At 30.7% G+C, this 23,363-nt stretch overlaps 1 protein-coding gene across 5 annotated transcripts in view; it reads right to left on the bottom strand.

Moving 5' to 3' along the window:
• Positions 1 to 23,363, bottom strand: part of LOC127063917 (receptor-type guanylate cyclase Gyc76C-like) — a 73,159-nt gene that overhangs the window by 35,006 nt on the left and 14,790 nt on the right. For 4 of the 5 annotated variants that reach the window (XM_050994248.1, XM_050994240.1, XM_050994279.1 and 1 more), the window contains one exon: positions 20,309 to 20,431. The gene's annotated coding sequence lies outside the window, so the exon portion shown is untranslated. Of the gene's footprint in view, positions 1 to 20,308; positions 20,432 to 21,042; positions 21,256 to 23,363 lie in introns of those variants that run through there. The other variant, XM_050994258.1, reaches the window with a different exon arrangement.

Raw genomic sequence — 23,363 nt, 5'->3', positions numbered from 1 at the left:
AGAATTCATAAGGAATTCAACATCGCAGTAATTTTGCAGGATCTACGTGCCTTTCGTTAACGCAATATACTACTATCTCTCTCTCTCTCTCTCTCTCTCTCTCTTACTCTCTGTATCTATCTTTCTATATGTAAAAACGTTATAATCTCATGTATAAAATAACTCGTATGTTCCTGTTAGAGTAGTATACTTGTCACGAGGCCACGTTCATTTACGTGAATCATCATTTTGTTGCCATCTGTCTTTATTAACGTGTTAACAGAGAACATTTTTGATCGGTTAACGTATAATATATATGAAATTAATTTCAATGAAAAATAAAATTATACGTATGAAGATAAGAATGTTTAGATAAATTAATGAAAATCGAAAAGTATAATATTAGAGTTATGATGAAAAATTTCTTAATAAGAAATAAAACAGGTTCATTTCTATCACGAAAAAGAAAAGTGTATTTTTTGTGAACTTCTTTTCCTCGGTTAAAAAGTTACTAACAATTCTTCTCTCTCTCTCTCTCTCTCTCTCTCTCTCTCTCTCTCTCTCTCTCTCTCTCTCTTTCTCACTCTTTCTAAAACATAATATCGTAATAATAACATTGAAATACAAAAATATGAGAACGTATTTTTACGTTACCTTCACGCAGTCCAATAAATCGTGATACGTTCGGCTCGTAAATTTTACGTGTCACGAATTTTCTCGTAAATTCTTGCAAATTGCGACTCCAGGAGAACGCTTCGAGTAAAGAAATAAAAACAAAAAAAAAAACAAAAAGAAAAAGAAGAAAAAATAGAAAAGAAAACGAGCAAGAGTGCTCGTTACATTTCGATTTTATTTCTCTTCTTACAATTGATTTGTTCACTTTTTTTTTAACCTTCATCGTTTTGTTGATTCTAATTGACCCGATCTATTGATTAGAATCGCAAATTATAGATTGCAGTCTCGCCATTTAAAATTACGTATGACGCGATTGTGGATTTCGTTGAAAGTCATATTAGATCGATAACGACAATGCTAACAAACGTGTAACAAAGAAACATTCAAGAATCTAATTAGTGGAAATTTTTAATAGAAATATCGATTTAATTTTCTTAAAGTTTAACATGTGGGATTATTTTTGAGTTGTTAGGATTCTTATCTCATGTTATTCTTTTTTTATCTTTCTTCTGAGAGATTTAAAAGAATGAAAGAATAAAAGAAAAACACAGAGAGAGAGAGAGAGAGAGAGAGAGAGAGAGAGAGAGAGAGAGAGAGAGAGAGAGAGAGAGATTAGCCTTTCTAACATCGACATTTTCGTTGACATTTTCCCGAGCTAGGTCGTTATGGCGGACAGGATGTCGGTTGCGTATAAGGACGTGAAAGTTTTGTCCCTCCGCGCCGATGCGAAAAGATGCTGTTGATCCGTCGTTGTTGTTGGACTCCTTTGAAAAACTGGAAGAACTCTTTTATCGTAATTTATGCGCCGTTTATTGCTCTATAAAAGGCATCTCGTAACTGGTTTCTATTGTTATAGATGAGAAGAAGAAGTTGAATCCGTCGATGAATCTTTCAGTTGCAATTTTGCTGGATGAATCGTTACGGATAAATATAGAAAAAATTGTTAAGACGTTTAACATCAAAGAAAAATTCTTCGGATAGTTCGAATTGTAAAATATTTCATTTCTCTTTACGAATTCATCTCTTTTGTTAACGACTGATATCCAAAATATTTCATGTAACATTTATTAAAAATGATATTACTTTAGATATATAATACTTCATTCTTTGTAATTTATTTTCATATTTATATCGTATAAATATCGTTAATAGTTATCATAGTAATATCGTAAAAAATTATTATTAATAATTAATAAATTAAAATATATCTAATAATCCGGAAGTCCAAAGAATTTTAAAACTTTAGGTAAAAGTATATCGTCCATAATACAACCCTATTTTTTGTTCATACCATAATTTTAAAGGTTGAAATCATTCTTTGAAAAAATGTTAAATTTTCTTTTTCATAAAATATTTTCAAAAAGAAAATTAAACAGTTGCATCGTTTCATAGTGCCTACTAAACTGCGTAAAAAATTTTGATAAAAATCAATGATTTTCGAGTTAGAGCTGTCCTATTAACACTTTTTTAAAAAATTTGATTTAATATATATATTAAAATATCTTTAGATACACTTTTTCCATAAATGTCAATGACCTGTGTATTAACATTTTTTTTATTTTCAATTAAATAAATCAATTATTAACAAATTTGAAGTCCATTTTATAAGTTTTTTTTTTTTTAACTGGATGTAATACTTGAATAATTTACATTTATTTCAAGTTCATTTACATGAATATTATTAATATTAAATTTAATTATGCATTCGCATTAAGTATTTTAATTAAGTATTTGCATTCTCATTTTATATATTTTTACATATATATAAAGCGAGTTATGTAAGTAGCAAGTGACGAAAACAATGATAATGTTTTGTAATTAATACAATAATAATATTTCTTATATTTGAAACAAGGACATTCGTCAGACAGCAGATGCACATCGTATAAAACCCATCGTTTCTTAAAAAAGTGATCAAAAATCTACAGGATTTTGAAATTCGTTGGAATGCATTTATAAGTATCTTTTTTAAAACCAAATATATTGGAAAAGATTTTTAAATCTGACCGAAGAAAACTGTTTATTGATTAATGATTGCAATTTAATTATTACATTGTATAAATACAAATTGATATTTTTATCTAAAAGAATTATATTATTTGAAAATGTCAGCACAAAATATTTCCATATCCATAAACCATATGTATCTAAAGATCGATTTATATCCCTTGTTTTCTTTAGAATGATTAATGATCTAAAATCAACTGATTTAACTGATTTCAATAGTGTCTCGACCATTTGCAATGCACCATTAAAATGAGTAGTAGTATGCTTTTGCTGTCAATATTCGGTAGATATATTTGGCTAAACCAAGTTTTGAAATATTCTGATGATATTTTGGACGGAATAGAGTTTCTTGCACTCTTGTTCCAAATTTTCCTTTGAAGTTTCCTTTAAAACTATATATAATGATGAAAGAAGACGTTTAAACGAGTATATGCTTATTTAAACATTGCATCTTGAAACTACATCGTTAAAGAAAACTACTAAAATAGAGTTCAAATTTGATAATAGTTGGTTTATTTAATCGAAAAAAAAAGAAAATTCAACAGATAAATCAAATTTACAAAAAGAAGATATTCAGAAATATTTCAATATAAAATAAAAAAAATACTTTTTGAAGTAATGGTAACTGTAGGAAAGAATAACTCGAAGATCATTGATTTTTTGAAAATTTCTTTTACACAGTTTAATAGATACAACGAAACGATGCAAATTTCGTTTAAAATTCTTTTTTTAAGAGAATTTTTATCGTTCTCGAGATATTTCACGAAGAAAAAAATTTCGAATCTTTTTTTTTCAAGGAATTTCATAGAAATCTTGAAATTTCAACATTTTTTATAATTTCCGTATTGCCTATTTTTCGTTGTAAGCAATATGAGAAATTTCGATCGTTGGAAAATTAAGAATGTTAATCGAATATTTATATTATTATTGATATAAATATATAATGGAATATGAATATTAAGTAGATATTCGACGAATCTGAAGATTTCGTGGGATGATAAATTCATTAATTGATCAGCGATCGATCAAAAGCTTTTTTGAAAAGCTTATCGTGGTCGAGTTCGCAATGTCTATAAAACCAAGAGAACTGGAAGAGGTGCGACGACACGTGCTTCTCGTTGAGGAGACAAACGCACATGGAGAGAGATAGAAAGAGAAAGAAAGAAAGAAAGAGAGAGAGAGAGAGAGAATAGTGAGGTGCACACATACACACCTGTTGCAAGTTACGTAAGTACTAGCTTGAACTACGTAGGCGACACGACGGGCTAGGCCGTAACGACTTCGCCACAATAAAGACGTCTTCCATCCATGATGCATGGTGTCATTCACCAACTTGAGTATAGATATAACTTTCCTCAGCTCACTCGTTTCTAACTCCGATTTAATTACGAGGAGGTGAAAGTCACGAGACATGGATTTATTCGACGCGTAGGATCAACGTGGAGGACGTTTATAGGAACCAATATATATATATATATATATATATATATATATATATATGTATTATCTTTAGAAATATATTTTGTATGTTTCTTATTATGTTATTATGTAATTATACTTGAGGATAAAATTGATATATTGTAAAACTTGAAGTAACGAAATGAATGTCTTCGATCGGTTTTTTTTTTAATGAGTAATTAAATCGTACTAATTAACTTCATAAATAAATTTTATAAATGCACTGTAAATTTTACTATTAGACAATGGAAGATTTAATGAATATATTATAATTTAAAAAATCTTTACTTCTGTGTGTCTCTGCGTGTAGAGTTAATATTTGTTTAATATTGAAGTAATGAGATGAATGTCTTCTATCAATGTTTTTTAATGAATAAGGAAATCATAAAAACGTGCTAATTAAAACTACAAATATATTTTATAAATGTATGACTGGTTTATAACTAGGTAATAATTTTTATAATGAATGTAATTAGAAAAAGTCATATCTTATATATCTGTGTGATAATTGAGAATTAAAATTCTTTTAATCTTGAAGTTATCAGATGAATATCTTTAATCGATATTTCTTTAGTGAATAATTATATCAAACGTATTAATTAAAATAGCGAATACATTTTATAAATGTATGACTGGTTTATCATTTAGACATTTATTGTTTTAATGAGTAATGGATTTAAAAAATCATTATTTTTATGCATCTATACAGTTAATACTTTTTTAATATTCAACCAATGGGATGAATGCCTTCTATCGATGTTTCTTAATGAATAAGGAAATGATCAAAGCGTGCTAATTAAAATTACAAATACATTTTCTACTTGTATGATTGGTTTATAACTAGGCAATAATTCTCATAATGAATATAATTAAACAAGTCATTATATTTGTGTATTTCTGTGTGCGATGATTAGAATTTTTTAATCATGATATAATGGGGCGATTGTCTTCGATCGATACTTTTTAATGTGGAAGAAAATGATGAAAACGTACTAATTAAAATCAAGAATATTTCTTATAGGTACATATTCATATAACAGGTTAATTATTAGTCAATGATCCTTGCAACGTGTATGATAAAAACCACAATTACTTGTGATTATCATAAAAGAGAATATGTTTATTATTTTCTGTTCGAATGAGTTTGAGAAAAAGGAGTTTTGACAAAAATAAATCTTACGAATGGACGAACAAAGTCACACTTTTTCTCGCTCATACTTATCGTGAATCACTTCCGAGCAAAGTCTTTTTCTTTGCTCGCGAATACCTTCACTCCACTTACGTACACGTACACGCACACACACGTGCAAAGCGAGAAGGAAAGAAGTGTATCTTGGATCTCGATAAATTTACGCTTACGTCATGCGATACATTGTAAGTATATACGTATGAAAAAATATGTCTTCTCTTTACTACTCCTTTTTTCATTTCTTTTTTTTTTTGTACTTTTTTCTTTTTGTCAGAAACTTACGCAACGGTACATATGTACATCTATTGGAATCCACGGTATTTCAATGAAGTTTCCTTCCTTAGAAACTTTATAACAAAAATTAAAGTACGTATCGTCAGATGATTGTACGTTTGGATTGTAGGAATTAGATTTTTACGTAAATAAGAAAAGTACATCAATTTTTATTCGTATAGGATACTCGATTTTATCGATTCTATTCTTTTAATAGGGTTACCGAGTAAAGAAAGAAAATGTGAGAGAAAATAAAAATGAAATTTAGTTAATAAGTTAAATACGATATTTTTGTTTTAAGAATAAGTTAAATACGATATTATCGTTTTAAGAATTTGTCTGTAAAGGTGCACAAGATGTACAACAAAGGAATCGCAAACTCGAAATCATAATTAATTCTTAATTCTTTCCGATGGAAATAATATCTACGTGATGTAAACGTTGTGTCCACGCCTATGTTTGCGAAAGAACGCCATTGTTCTAGTATTTCTTTTCTTCTCTTTTTTATTTCAACGTCGTGACATTTCTTGATAACATCTCTGTGATTTTAGAAAATTCTACAAAAAAAGAAAAAAAAAGGAAAAAATATGTCATAGACAAATAATTAGATTCAATACTTTTAACATTCTTTTCGTACTTGTTTTTGGACTAACACGATTTGTTTGCTTTCTAGAGTAACGCTTTCGAAGATGCGACGGGATTGACGGAATTCACTCGAAGCAAATAAATCGTATTCATATATATACGTATATGCACATGCTAGAAAACAATCGAGATAAACAAGATGTTTGGCGCGAGACTCAGTACTAACGACAAATATTTGCACGAAATCGCACGAGCCGAACGTGGGCGTTCGTCTCGCGATAATATCGCGAGTACGCGAAAAAGCATAAAAGCGTTAAAAGCAATAAAATCTTTCAAGTTTACATTTGTTTCGAAATAAGATAAAGAAAAGGAGGAAAACAAAAAGAAAATAAAGAATAAACAAAACCAAATAAAGAAGAAGAAAAAAACACAAAAGAAAGGAAAGAAAGAGAATTATAATATTTGAAAAATTTCGGCCAATTTCCGAAGTACATTTTAATAATACTTACTATTTTTCAGTCAGTATTACAACAACAACAAAAAAAAAGAAAAAACAGAAAGGAAGACAAAATGAAAAAAAGGAAAGAAACAAAAAATATAATAAAATTGATAAAAAACTGGTGCTCTTCTACGAATATAAACGAGTCGTATAAATAAGTCTTCGAAAAAAAGAGAATCTTCGAGAAAGAGAAAAGAGAGAAAGAGAGAGAGAGAGAGAGAGAGAGAGAGAGAGAGAGAGAGAGAAGGAGACAGCGTAACTGATACGCAAAGCAAATTTAACACGATAAAGAGCTAAGAATAGCCAGCGGTTATTTGTCGAGGCCCACACGCACATATGTTCGTATATATAAGTACACACACGCATATATTATATATATATATACATATATATATGTGTGTGTGTATACGTACGACATATTATTTGTCGATGCTGCGTTACCGGTTCGCGGCCAGGCCGTAACGAAATCGCTTTTCGCGTTTTAACGGCCCTGCCGCCGCCTTACGGTCGTCCTCAGCCAACAACGACTGTCCATTGAATTCGTTCGTCTATTTATAATCTTTTTATTTCTTTCGCAAACATTCTTCCTTTTGACGAAAACAATAAATTTCCTCCTATCCTATCTAACCGTACATTTCCTTCCTCCTATTTTATCCTTATATTTTATTTAACCTTTGCCATAGATCTTTTTTTTTCAGATCGTTTCTTTTCGATTTATTTAATTTTGCATGTTTAATCGTTTTATATATATATATATATATACTTTATACTCTATACAATTTTAATATATAAAGAGAAAAATATTTGTCCTTAAATTTTAAAAGGCTGAACTTATTCTTTTCCTCCATTTTTTCTTTTTATTTCTATATATATACTCAAGTTGGGTTAAAAATTCCACTGTTTTATCCTTACTGTAATCATTTAGTTCCTTTTTCATTAGCGATAACGCATTCCATTTAGACGGAAATGAAAGAAAAAAATAACTACGGCGTCGGTTGGATCGAAGGAGACGGAATCATGGCAGGAAGTGGAATCGTCGGTGTTCGTGTCATGCGTCAAACATGCGTTTACGCAATCCAGGGTTAACATTCGCAGTGCATATCATTTAGATAAACAGTGATAAGTTTCCTTTATCCCTTTCTCTCTCTCTCTCTCTCTCTCTCTGAAATCTTATGTTTAAAATTTCTGGACTTTTGACGACATTCATCTGTTTGTCTCTCTCTGTTTTTTCATTTTCTTCTCTCTCTCTCTCTCTCTTTCTGAAATCCTACGTTTAACATTTCTGGATTTCTGACGACGTTCATCTGCTTGCCTCTCTCTTTCTCTTTTTTTCATTTTCTCCTTCCCCTCCTCTCTCTTTTTCTCTCTCTATTTATTTATTTTGTTACATGTCGCTACGTCAGAATTTATTTTAAGAAAAGCATCGCTCTTTCGAAAGAACAACGAAATTTTACGATGCGACAATCTTCCCGTTGCCTGGCCTGTAATTCCGTAAATTCGTGGAAATCCGCTTATATTTTGGCCCGTTTAAATCACTTCCTGTGACTCGTCCGCTCTAAATTTAGAAATTGCACGCAGCCGCTGTTGTTACTGCACATCATTTTTGCGAGACGAAGGTCGGAAGAAAAGATATAATTACGAGCTTATGTACATATAGCAAAGATACGCTAGAGAGTGTAACGTATAACTTTGTCGTACGAAACATTTTCATTGTAATACAAATTTCAAAAAGATATTTTCTACAAGAGTTTTCTAACTTCGGGGAAGCTATAAGATAGTGTCATTGATTTGATAATTTTTTAAAGTTTTTAATACAAAAATCGTGTTCAATTCAATTCATTAATTATCGGAAATCGATAATTTTTAATCCATGTTTTTGTAGCTCATCTCGAGAGATTTTTTCAAAATACTATAATACAAAATTTCATCATCAAGTATTACAACGTAATTTATAAATTTTATTAGGAATATCGAGATAAATTGAAATGAAGCGAATAGCGAAAGCATCGTCGAGCGATTCGATTTGAAAAGGAAGAAAGTGTAGAATGGTTAAGAAAAGTCGATATCATAACGAAAGACGATATCTCGAAGGACGCGTAGAAACCAAGCTCAAGCTTGGAAGATCTTAAGTGACGAGATAACGCTCGGTGATATACGCGCGTCTCTGTAACATTATGTTCGGTCCACGTGACTCGTGTAATACGGACACTAATATGTCGCGTCTCTACGGTATATCGTGTTACGAGGGAGTAATTGAATATCGATACACGCGTACTTGTAACAAAGAGAGAGAGAGAGAGAGAGAGAGAGAGAGAGAGAGAGAGAGAGAGAGAGAGAGAGAGAGAAGACATATATATATATATATATGTATATATGTATGTATGTATGTACGTATTATCTGAGTAGGTATGAACATCCTTCATACATAATAAGTTTAACGAATAATAGAACTCATTCTTTCTTAAATTACTTTGAAGTAAATAAGAATTTTTTAAATAATACGAATAGAACATTTTAATATACCTAATAGTCTATTCTGTATATAAAACACTGTGAGAGAATGAAAAAAAAATTTTATATTTGTTATTAAACCTTCGTAATCTAATTTCTTTCCGTGTTTTAGAAAATGGTTATGTAAATTTTAAAGTATCTTTGGATATATATTAAAACAATTAATGTATAATTTTTTTATAAAGTTAATTATAAAACAAGAGTTTATGTATAATTTCGAAGTCACGTATATACAATGTATGCATTAATATAGTCTTGCATTACATTTTATATAAGTCTTCATTTATTTTTATTCTGAAGGAATGACATAATAATAAAATACTACATCAGCTTGCATCGATTTAAAAAATATAGATAATATCAATGTGTGACTTTAAAGTTACATAAAGTTATAGAAGGTTAAATAAAACATAATTTAAAGATATCTCATGTTGATAAAACAAGCAATTATGAACATTCGACTAGGATGTAACAAGAGATCTATTTGCTCTTACGGTTAATAAAAAGTAACGTTTGTCGTGTTGTATAAATATATATATATATATAAATCGTTGAACATTCTTTTAAAATAATAGCAAAGGAAAAAAACGAGTTCTGTAAATGTTTAAAAATTAAGAGTTGTCGAAGGAAACGCATTTAAAATAAAACCTTTATCGATTGAATTATGTTCATAATCAATATATGAATCACACGAAGAAACTTTTGTTAGAACGTAATACCCTCCCGATAAGCTCGTTAACAGTACAGTCAATTAATCTCTGGCATAATAGTTAATGCGTTTCGATCTCTGTTTTATTCTACAATTCGCCGTCGTCAAAGCTGATAGACTTTACGTATTGGATCGATATCTCGTTTCACAAGGCGGCTTAACGATCGAACCCCTTCGCGCGTTCTAATTGTACCGACTATAAATCCGACTAATTAAACATTATATAGAATGTCTATAAACGCAGGCTCTTTATTGTTTTACAAGGTTCTTACTAACATTGTTTTATTCTTCTTTTATTTGATTTAATTAATCACGCTTAACAAGTCATCTGTGCCTTCTTTTCAAGTTTTATATAATATCCTATATGCCATTGTACATATTTTTAATATTATAATTATTTACTGATTTATTCAAATATATATACATATACGCAGAGAATAAGCGTCCATAGATGTCGATGCAAATATCACGTGATTGATTGAAGTTAGAAAAAAGTTTAATAATAGAAATTTGTACGACTATGAGTCAGTTAGAAAATACATTTAAAAATTCTGTTTTTTCACTCATGACCTTTTCGAGTTATGAAGATCGACATAATTCTTTTTAAATGGATACCTATATTTTTTTTGCATATTCATATATCAATTATCATTTGCAATCAAAATCATATTTAGTAAAAAATTCTTACCATTTATCGTTTACGTGATAATCAGCATTAAGTATCGAATTAGTTGCTTCTTAATATTACAAATTGAAAAGCTTGATATATAAATAATATATTTGTATAGTATGAATTACCCTTGAACAATAGTTAAGATGCTGATTATCTTATAAACGATGCATAGTAGCAATTTTTTATTACATGTGATTTCGATTGCAAATGATCGCTACTATATAAATATGCAAACAAAAATTATAGATATCAATATAAAAATATTGACCCATGTTGACTTTCGTAACTCGAAAAGGTCATAAGTAACAAAAAGAAAAAAGAAAAAGAAAAAAAAGAAACGAGTGTTTACATACACTTTGTAGCTGACTCAGAGCATTGTAAATTTTTCTTAATAAACTTTCTTGTAACTTCAACCAGTTATGAGATATTTGCTCGGACATCTACGGACGGATACCTTGTATATATACATATATATACATATATAAATATTCATTGTCTTTAAATCAACGTTCAAATAAAAGCAACATTAAAATCTCCTACGTAAAAGAATTGGAAAAGTTATAGAAAATACGATACATAAATATTTCGCTTCCTGTATCATGTTTGATCGATAAGAAATTGACTTGCACAATTTATAATCGATTTTATCTCGATGTAAAGACACTTTCCATTCTCTCGACCTATCGTATATACCTATACAACGTTGACTTGATAGATTGAAATGAAATAAAGAAAAAAAAAGGAAAAAGAAAAAAAAGGAAGAAAAAGAATTATCAGAGAAAAATATTATTCCGATGAACTTCTAATCGCACGTATCCTCCAACGATTTATCAATTCGTTCAATGTTGGCCGATGTATTCAAAGAGAGAAAGAGAGAGAGAGAGACGGGAAAGGAGGTAGGGAAGTTTCTACGAGGATGCAGTCAGCAGACGGACGTAGGTTAACGCGTAGAATGTCTAATGAATCGATGCATCTCGACGAGGAAACTTCGATGTGCGTTATGGGTCTTCCTCTTTCCGTGTACACGTTTTCATTTGTGAGAACGTTTACCTTGTTGTTACATTTGATTCTCTTTGCATAACACATAATGAAAGATCTTTTAAACTCATATCTTTTCATCTTTTTCTCAATAAAATCCTTTCATCTTCTGATTACTACGCTTGTACGATAAAGGTCAAATATTATCTTGCGAAACTATTCACGAATTATTTAAAAATATGCATACGTATTGTACAGTTAAATGTGTGCGTGTGTATGTGTGTATCGTTTACATAAGTAAATATTTATATATCAATATTGTAAATATTTGTAATACCAGGAAGAAACGTATGCATATTTCTACGTTGCCTACGAATTTTTTTTTTTTCAAGTTAAAAGATATTTTTCGGTACGATAATAAATAAGATTGAAGATAGATGACAAAAACTTTTGTTATAAATTCTCATTAAATATCGCGTTGATCTTTCCTATCGCACCTCGATACATAGTAATAAATCAATAGAATCTTTGTTAATATTCTCAATTAACTTATTTAATCACTTTACGAATTCAAAAACGAAGTTGTGTCGTTTACATAACGATATAATGAATCATCGTATTTTATTATCGCATTTTATGTGGTTTTATATTTTTCTTTGTGTTACTTTCACGAATATTAATGATTACGACTTCGCAAAAAGAAAAAAGAAGAAAGAAATAAAAAAAAGATCCATGTATATACACATAAGTATCGATAGTAAAAGATTTTTTTATTAATTCGATAGTTTCTCGAAGCAAAGATCGAACTGGAAACATTGTTGACACGCTGATAGAATTTCTGAAGTTGTAATGTATGGTACACGATGAGCATGATCGAGTAGATGCGTTATATGCGTGCGAGTCTCGCATTATTGCTTCGGGAAAGCATAAATCGCGACATCCTGTCTGGTTTTTCTTAATTACTACGCTCGTTCGACGTTTCCGTGCGAATAAATTATTTTTCTTTTTTAACTTCCCGAACGAACGTTCTAGAAGCTCACGTACATATTTTTTCCCCATTCCAATAGAATTTTATCTGAAAAGAACAAGGTATTTATCGTTTAACGAAAAAATATGTACGCAAAGGAACGCGACTGAATGATTTACATCGGTACGATAGATCATACGACGAGCATTAACGATGGCCATTGTTACCTGCGATATGTTCTATGCATAATGCGTCAAACCGACGCGTAACGAGTTTAGTGAAGGCAAGCGGAATTTCCTAAACCACATCTTCGCGTGAGTCACGAAACGCAAATACGAACTTTGAAATCGATCGTATCGTTTTTGTTATTACGTTGTCGCTCATAAAATGAATTCGATGCGTGGTTTACTTAATTATACAATGAAAGAAAATAAAATAACTCTTGTGTACTTATTCATTGCATGCACGTTTCTTTTGTACCTTTTCTTTTTAAATAAAAAATTGTAAAGAACTGTTTATACGAAACTATTTTAAGTATAATACACTTGCTGCGTAACTTCCTCATATACACACATACACACACACAAAATTGAAATTATTTATGTAAAAAATATTTTTTGTATTTGCATACACGTTAAAGAAATTTTATTTCCTTTGAATATAAGTTAATCGAGAATATGTTAAATTTATATGCATCAAGGCTAATCTTATGGATCAATTTATTCCTTTTTTCTAATCATATAAGAAAAACCTGCTCACAATAGACTTTCCTCTAAAGACCTTAGACTACTTCAAATAAAACAATATTTTTTTTCTATTTGCATATATGTTAAAGAATTTTTATTTCCTCTGAATATAAATTATTCGTGAATGTGATAAATTTGTATGCATCAAGCCTAATCTTATGGATCATTTTATTCTTTTTTCTAAGTATATAAGAAAAACCTGCTCACAGTCAACTTCCTTCTAGAGTTCTTAGGCTTCAAAGATCGTGTCATATCTCATTAAAAAACAAAACAAAATAAAATGAAACAAACTAAAATAAATAAATAAATAAATAAAACACGAGAATGTTTGCTGTTGCCTGAAACAATTTTAAGATATAGTAAGGACCATGATTAACAAAAGCAATCAACGAGGGAGTTTTTTTCTCATTCATCCGACATCGATGCTATTGTGTCTCTCTCCTAGAGGAAGTCGTTCTCCGATTCAACAACGTTTATGCTTCCCTCGAAGTCAAACAGGATGTTCCATGTGTGCGTGTGTGTATATATATATATATATATATATATATATATATATATTTATAGAGAGAGAGAGAGAGAAAGAGAGACAGAGAAAGAGATAGATATATACACGAGAATATCCGATCTCTACAGGGACCATTTTTCTTCGTTCCCTTCAATTAACTCACGCCGGCCGGCGCCAGAATCTCTTTGGACCACGTCCCACGATAATATACGCCGATTCGCTCGATGAACGCGTCGATTTTGCGATAAACCGAACGTCTGAATATAAACATTCTCCTTTACTTCCTCCGGATTTCGTTTGGCTACCAGCCAATCGAAATCAACTTTACGAAATTATTTACAACTAGTTAACGAGGTGACAGTACTTATATATAGGTGTACACATATGTATGTATGCCTTGAATGTATACACATACCTATGTCGAAATACGTAAGTATTTAGGTATTTTGATTTTCTTACGATTCCGAGGTATTCGACCGATCTTCAGACAATTCGAGACGTTATCTCGATGTACATATATAAACGTTGGATAGGAGATCGACAAGATGCGAGTACAGTTATATCGTAATATTTCTCTAAGATCGTATGTACTATAGATCAAGCGACAGGACGGACTATCGTCGATCATAAATCACGATCATTATTTTATACCAAATGACTTTACGTCGTAAAATTACAAATTCCCATGAATTCTATGTGCTTCCTACTTTCTGCCTTTCGATGATAAACGACGGAAATTTCATGCCGTTAGAGTATGCGCAAAGGTCAAAAAAGTTAAAATAAAATATAAATGATCGTAGATCGTGATCGATGATAAACTATTTTCTTTCTCTCTCCCTTTTTTCTGATTATTTCGTTCTCGAATAAAATTGTAGTTTCTATTTACGCGACTCTCTCTCTCTCTCTCTCTTTCTTTTCTTTCAACAAAGAAAATCTATCGTGTGATCGAGAATGAAATATCTCTTGAGAGGAGGCGTATATGAGCGTGTTAATAAGTGTCATTAATTATGCTCGTCGATGCACGTAAATGAACGTAAAATCGATGATGCGCTTAACAGGTGATCGATAATTAGGTGCCGTGAACATTATTAAAGCTGTATAAAACATTCCGATATGAGCTACTTGTTAGCCGATGGTAAGAATAATAATACTTTCTAAATGTTTTTATCATTATTTCTGTTATACTTCCATAATCCATTAACTCTAAAATATAATAGAATTAAACCTTGATGTTACCGTTCAAGAAATACGTCGGCCATTCAATTTTATTTAGAGAGATTATATCAGATATTGAAACGATCTAATAAGACAGTTATTAAAATTTCTTAAAATTTTTAGCAGTTCTTCGTTCGTGATCTTAAATATTTATTGTCTTCGAAGTTTTCTATTTTCATTCAGGCAAACAATAAAAATTTCAATGATATTCATATTGATTGATGAAAATATGATACACTATATGTCTCTTCTTGTTTTTACTCTATAATATCGAATAACATATATTATATTTTCTATAATCGAATAAGAAATAGATAAAATTTAATAAGTTAATGAATCAAATCGAACTTAATAAAATTATATTTCTTATTTTAAAACAGAAAAATCCTCGAGAAAACGAATAAGGAAAACAAAAAAATAAATAAAATAAAATAAAATAAAATGAAAGAAAGAAATAAATGAATAAAAGGAAAAAAAAAGAAGAAAGAAAAAGATTCGTCCTGGCTATCGTTCCTTTGGAAAATGAAACTTACGATCACGGAAAAGGCTCGGCTTACGGAATATTTTTACGCCGACGGTGAAAGAAATAACGATCATTTATTCCGACACATAGAATTTCTAATTTCACTTGCTTGGCTCGGCCGTAATTCATGTTACTTGTTACGTAACCATGCGTAAATCATAAGTTTTCTCTCTTTCTCTCTTTCTCTCGCACGCCTGAGAATATTTAAATGATCCGCCAAGTTTCCGACCACTTCGAGAGCATGTGTTCGAGTCGATCGCGACTACCGACACACGACGTTGCGGTTTACGATTGGGACTGGGAAATAGTCGACCGCGTTATAAAGTTACATAGATGAATGTAATACGATACACTATGCGCCATCGGGAGCAACAGTAGTTGAAAACCGATAAAAAAAAAAAAGAAAAAGGAAAAGAAAAAAACAAAGGAAAAAAGAAAGAAAAAAAATGAAAAGGAAAAAAAATCTAAAGAAAAGGAAAAATGAAAAGATATAATGCGGTGAAAATGACGTTGTGCTGTCTAGGGGAGAGGAACAGAGGAGAAGGGGGCGAGAAATAGGCGAGGGCGAAGGGGATGGCTCAAGTATCGGATCGTTCTGATAAATAGAAACGGATCTTGGTCATCGATTAATTATTAAGAAAAAAAGTGTAATAAAAAGAGAACGATTTTCATTCCGACTTGTACATTAACTGAGCTTGTCATAAAATTAGAGAGAAAGAGAGAGAGAGAAAAGAAAGGGAAAAGAAAAAAAAAACTACTATATCCGAATGTTTAATTTTGGATCCGTTTGTCACAACAACTTGAGACTATAAAATGATGGATCTATGATAATGATCGGACATTCTGACGAAAGATACGGCCCGTTTGAGAACCACTGTTGTGACGTTTTTCTAATGCACGTGATGTAAACGTCTATTTCGGTACTTCTAGGCCAGTAATGTGAGCGTTCTCTATACATAAGCACAATTAAGAGCAACGAATGGTGGCGAATTTCAATTGTTAGAATCACAGACCGGTCTCTGCCACTACGTATACGTAGTACTATTCCTTTCCCCTTCTTCATCTCTTATTTTATTTTCTTCTTCTTCTTCTTTTTCTTCACCGACGACGAGCACTAATTTAGTAACAATGACACTTATTAGCCAGGACTGTAAGTATAAAAAGATGTTACTCGTTAAATCCGCCGGGACGAATACGCGAAAGAGAGTATACTACTCATTAAAATCGTTCCTAAGCTCGTTCAGCTTTAATCGACAACAAATGAGAGAACTGATACATTATCGAACTCGACTAGGACGTTTTATAATAATGCTTCACTATTCGAGATCATACTCAAAGCGAGATACGATAACAAATTGTATCTATCGTATACGTCTGTCTATCCTATTTTCTATATTTCGAACATTTCCTAGAAAATATAAACGATTCTAAGGATTGCATTGCTTTCTAGATCGCTTGGGAGGGAATAATCGTGTGATTATATTCGAAGAAAATAAACGCGAGTGTGTTCTCTGTGACTTGTTCTCTTATGTATTTTTCTTTTTTTTTCTCTTCTTTCTTTATTTCTTTATTTTTTTATCTTTTCTTAATCGCTTGAACGCATGTGATTCCAGAATTACAGCATTCCAAGTGTATTGATATTAAACAATGTAACTTTTTGTTAAATTTCATAAAAGATATTATACGATTAAAATATATATTTCGTATAAATATTATATAATATCATACGATATTATATTATGTATTATTTAATATTATATATGTATATATTATATAATATAGAATAAAAAATATTCTTATGTATCTCTATAAAAATATATTATGCATTAAAAAGTTATGTAATTCAATGATTTGTTATCTACGTACGATGGCTATTAATTTTTGTTAATTTTCATCGACTCGTTCTTCTTTTTTTAGTTTATAAATCTTAACGATAATAGTTATAATGCGTAAGTGTTTATGTTTATGCGATAAATGAAAAGTCATGGAATTCCAAAAATTTTACGACCTTTTAACAAGCACGAAATCGTAATTGTTGCGGAACTTACGTAATCGGATACGCAAGAGGATCAAAATTATATGATGACAACGCGATATGCAGCGAGAAAATACTCTGCCAGCCGGATTCTCGATGCCGTAATTCGACTACGACTACGAGGAATCCATTTTGTTGGCTTTGCGTTCCATCAATTTCTTTTTCCGAAGACGTTATTCGCTGTCGTAAATCTAATTATTTTTGCATCAGCTTCGATGTTACGCGATTCGTTACTTGCGAATGATCGAACAATTTTTATAACGACTTAAGTTAAGTCGCTCGATTCTGAGAAGCGAAAAATGAAAAAGAAAAATAAGAAGAAAAAGAAGAAGAGAGAGAGAGAAGACGATAAGATACGAAGCCGATAAACATTTCTAAATTTAAAACTTCAATGAATTCGATGATCGTTGAAGAAATTTATTCTTACTTGTTTTCTTTGATATTTCCTAAGGAATTTGATTTAAATTGATTTGTCAATTGACACACATTAATCACATCTTACTATTATTAATTAATATACTTTTGTTATTATCGAACAGAAGAAATCATTTAACTATTAAGACATCCTTCGAACTAAATAACGAAATATTGTATTAACCTGTTCAATATTCGACGCGACTATTAGAAAGAAGAACGAACGAATTTGATTGTTATTGCGAGTAAAGAAGAGTTGTTTCCTCGTCGGAACTTCCTTTTTTTCGCGAGTCATTGTCATTCCGTTCCCGAACGAGCCATCCATCAGAGTTCACAGCGTGGGCGCTTAGGGGTCTCTAATTTAAGAAACGTCAAGTGACCGAGCTGATACCTGAATTGGTACTCGTGGGAGTCGACTCATAGAATATATCGTTCCGAGCGGTTAAACAATTTATCCTTATAATGTTATCCTCGTCGTATATGTATCTAGACGTATGCATATATATATATATATATATATATATATATATATATATATATATATATATAAACATCTTGTGGCTTGAACGAGGCCAAGAGAAATTCAATGGTAACGAGTAATAAAAAACAGATGATTTTAAAATTCACATTCTTTTTTTCTTACGATACTCTATTTGTATAATCAAGTATAATGTTATTCTCAATAAAGACCGTTTTAAATTCTTAAAAGATATAAATATTTCAGAAAAAATATATTCTTCGAATGAAAATTAAATTAAATCGTTTTTCTTTTTCTTCTTTTTCTATGCCTTTTTTCTTTTCGAAACTTTTTTTTTAGGAAACGAAACGTATTTCGTGTATTTTATAACTGCGATAGGGTAATCAAATGTTATTGGAGATATTCATCATTAATCAATAATTATAATATAAAAATAATTTATGTACTTTTTTTTTATAAAGTGTAATAATTATTATCGATGATAGTAGGGACGTGATTAAAAAAAAAAAAGAGAAAGAAAAAAAAAGAAAATTATTAAATATTCTTATCTAACGAACCTGTCTCGTGGGCTACAAAATCAATGAAAAATTTCATAGAATTCGAGAAATGTTCAGTTTGAATTCACGACTCACGATATTCAACGAGATGTTGAACGTTAGCTCTCTTTTCTGAAGTGATCCTTAGATTCATTCGCGCGAAAATATCAAGTCTGTTCACGCACGCAAGCGCGCGCGTGCGCATTTCGTTCGCGGTTTTTCATCGCGCTAGTTTTATGCGGCGTAGAGACCGTAATATCTGAATATTACGTTTTTCTCTCGTTCCTCGTATATTCATCGTATCCACGTCACGATTGCACTCTTCTATAAGTGAGTGAGCGAGTGAGTGAGTGAGCGAGTGAGTAAGTGAGTGAGTGAGTGAGTGAGTGAGTGTGTGAGAAAGAGAAATAAAGAGTGAGTAATAGAAAAAAAGAGAAAGAGAGAGAGAGAGAGAAAGAGAGAGAGAGCAAAGACGGAAAGAAAGAGAGGAAATCGGACGTGTTTGCAGTTTCATGGCGGACGTGGACCGAGATAACTCGTTAAAATAGTATGGCAATGCTCGCCGATAAGACGTATTTATAACATAGTTTGTTTGAGCTCGACAACCAGCTTGTCTTTCTCGCGAATGATGTGTGTGTGTACACACACACACATACACAGACATACATACATTTATATATGAATTATGAATTTATACAATTTTGAATAATAGGTATTTTATAAATAAAAACTTAGATATATATGTATTTATGTGAAAAGATAAATTAATTTGTTTAGTAATAAATTGTACATTTTTATATATGCGTATTGATTTAAAATTATATGAAAAATATTTATCTTCCAAATATCTACTATTCTGAATTATATTAATTTATAATCTGCATATATATGTGTGTGTATGTGTATGCATGTATGCATATATGTATATGTATCGAATTTATACATCGAATTATACATGTATACATCGAAAATATACATTTAAAGTATTAATTAATCTGAATTATATATAATTTTAATCAAGTATATCTATCTTAGTCAAGTGAACCGATCGAGTGATTTTAAAACAGATCAAATATCTTCCAGGTTTGTAAATAGAAAGAAAAAAAATTGTAAATGACACTTATCGAAAAAAAAATTAATTGTCGCATTATAGTTCACTTAACATGAAAAACATTTACTTAAAATATGTCTTTCCATCATTAAATCTATTTCGTTAATTAATAATATAAGTCAATTAAAATAAAGTTAATGCGTTCCTAATACATATAATATAGATATATGTATGTATGTGTATATATACATCTGAGTTAATGAGCTAGATCATGATCGATCGATTCTGGATTTAATCTTTACCTAAACAACATGGCAAAATGGCCTCAGCAGGAAGATAGTCGATGTCTCAACGCTATTTTGTATTCATATTGCTGCCAATCCGTACTCTTCACAGTTTCAGCCTGAACTGCTGCTAACGGCCACCTGAAATCAAGATCAACAACGTTATACATTAAGTAAGAAGAAAATCATTAGTGCGTGCATTAGAGTGTGAAAGATACAGTATCTTTAGATATTAAATATTTGCGTGATAAGGTATCATAAATTTATATCGATACATACATCAAAATACATATGTCTGTCAAATGATATCAAATAATTTTTATATCTTCGTAGAAAAATAGAGAAACGACTGTTAATTTCTTAGAAAATTAGAAGACAAAGTATACCGATCCGATATCCGGCCTTGGCATTGATTGCGATGAGTTTTGAGTAAAATCTATAGATAAAATCTTTCGTTATCGATACTTTATAAATCATATAATCAACGAAATAATACAAAAGGATCAAAGAGAAATTATATACGTAAAAAATACAAAAATATTGTGAAATAAATATTCAAATAAAATTAATCGATCATTGAAAGAAAATCGAAAGATTAATTTAAATCTTTTGTTATCCAACAAAATATATTTTTTTATGATAAGATTATATTTTTCTACGTAAGTGTTTCTTTTTTTAACGTCTGATGAATATCGAACAAAAATTCTCGGAAAGAAACATACGTAAGCCAATCGTTTATAATTTTACCGTACGTTTGAAAGTGTTTCTCATTTTTACATGAGAACAAACACCTGTTGGCACGTGTCACGTCCGTCAAAGCTCGATCATGCCTAGTCACTCCCGTAAAACGTAATTACATCAATTAAGGTGACACTCATGGATTTCTAATCGCGTTCGAGCTCGGGCCACACCAGCCTCGGATTATGTCAGCCATCGTTGGCATGCCGACGATTTTAATCGATTTGTTCTCTCTCTCTCTCTTTTTCTTTCCCTCTTTGTTAAAAGAAAAGTGAAACGACATACAAAATTAAAAGTCTTTAGAAATTTGATATCTTTCGGATTAATATTATTGCAATCAGATCACTCTATTATTGCTTAAATACATACGATTGTTAAATCGTAATATATTAATAAATTTAATATAGTTGAATGTGTGCACATTTAAATAAACTTTATGAAAGAAATGATGACGACAATGTATTCTTTTTTATTATTTCCGCCTTAATTATTTATCTAAAAGTTTACTATATTTTTAAGTAAAATATGATATGTTATATGATCGTATACTTTATAAATATATAAGTATATATCCTACAAATATGTTAAATAAATCACTTAATTTGTTACAAGTCGATGTTTTAAAGAATCACTTAATTTGTTACAAGTCAATATTTTAAAGAATCACTTAATTTGTTACAAATCGATGTTTTAAAGAAAATGTTAAAAAAAAAGATGAAAATAGAAATAAAGAGCAAATTAACAAAAAAAGAATTACAAGTGATATATTTAAGAAGCAACTTTCCGATCTCGTTTAATTCCATCTGTCCTCCCCCATTCGTATTCTCCTCTTCGAAAGAACGATCGCCCTTTAATTACGTAGCCGCCTCGGTGGAGCGATAAAAATGCGAGTTACGAGTTCGATTATAAACGGAAGGAAGGAAAAGGGGTAAGAATAAAAAGAGCATAAGGATCAGATTTATCTCGCGAGTATCTCGTTTCAGCCGTCAAAGGTAATAAGCTGTTGTCTCTCTACGCTCGTTACCGTAATGGAAGACTTATCGGGTCTTACTCGTGTAAATAAGGCACACGAGTTTCCGTGAAATGCTTCCGTTTTTCTTATTATATCCTTTTTTTTTTATTTATCAAAGAGGTGTTTCAGTTGTATGTTGTACGAGTTAAAAAAAAAGAAAATAAATAAATAAATAAATGAAATAGAACGAAATAAATGTATTCTTTTTCTACTAGAAATTATGCACTATTATTATCTATAATATTATATATCGAATATGTAATTAGATCGTTGAGAAAATTTATAACGATTTTTAATAAAAATTTCTGCAGTATAACTATATACGTTTATATCTACGCTATCGACATGATCGTTTGTTCAAAAAAAGACATCGATATAATATATAAGAATATTTAATATCCTTTGAAAATTGTTTCAACGTATCGATATATCTAGTTATATATGATTACGTTAAACAATTGTAATAAATTTCTCTTAAAACTTCACGTACATGAAGCTAATAAAATAAATAAATAAATAAACACATTTCAAACGTTAAATTCACATTTTCTCAAGAACTTCGCCACTACAACTAACGATAATAACTCGCGCACGAGCAAGGGCCGCCGCAAAGTAGTCGCCGCTGGCAGAAACTGTTCGATCCTTTCTCTCCGTTCTCACGTGTTCATTTTTTTTTCTTTTCTTTTTTTCTTTTTCATTTTTTCAAACGTTTTTCACACGCGATTTCTGAATGAACGAGAGCCAAACTACGCTACACTACTACGTTGCTCACGCAGAATTCACGCACACGATGAGAGAAGGCACGAAAGAAAAAAACATTCGAGTCGATTAGTTGGAACGCGCTTCGGGCAAAGAAGAGACCTTTTTCGTTTTTTTCTTACACGTATCCATATACGTATCCACGTGTATATTTTTATATGTGTATGTACGTGTAAGATGCAAGGGAACACCCACGTAGGTTCAAAGGAAAGGCTCGAAGGAGAAAGGGCGTGGATGATTTTACTATCCCTAAGCACGATGCATCGGATAAGACAAAGAGAGAAAGAAAAGGGACCGTGAGGTGGTCACAAAAGACACAAATAATTTTCTTGCAGGTATATGAATAGTATAGAATAGATGTAGTATAATAGTAGTAGTAGTAGTAGTAGTAGTAGTAGGTAATAGTAGTAGCTAAGAGGACGAAGGTAAGCAGCTGTAGGACCGGTAGGTTTGGTTTGCTCCGAGTTTGTTACGAGCAGGTCGATCGACCACTTTTCTTTCGTTCCCTTCTTTCTTTCTTTCTTTCTTTTCTTTTCATATATTTTTTTTCATTTCCTCTGCTTC

Source organism: Vespula vulgaris, chromosome 1 (assembly GCF_905475345.1).
Source record: "Vespula vulgaris chromosome 1, iyVesVulg1.1, whole genome shotgun sequence".
NCBI classification, from domain to species: domain Eukaryota; kingdom Metazoa; phylum Arthropoda; class Insecta; order Hymenoptera; family Vespidae; genus Vespula; species Vespula vulgaris.
Note: the sequence above shows the minus strand (reverse complement) of the source record. Positions and strands in the feature narration are given on the sequence as shown.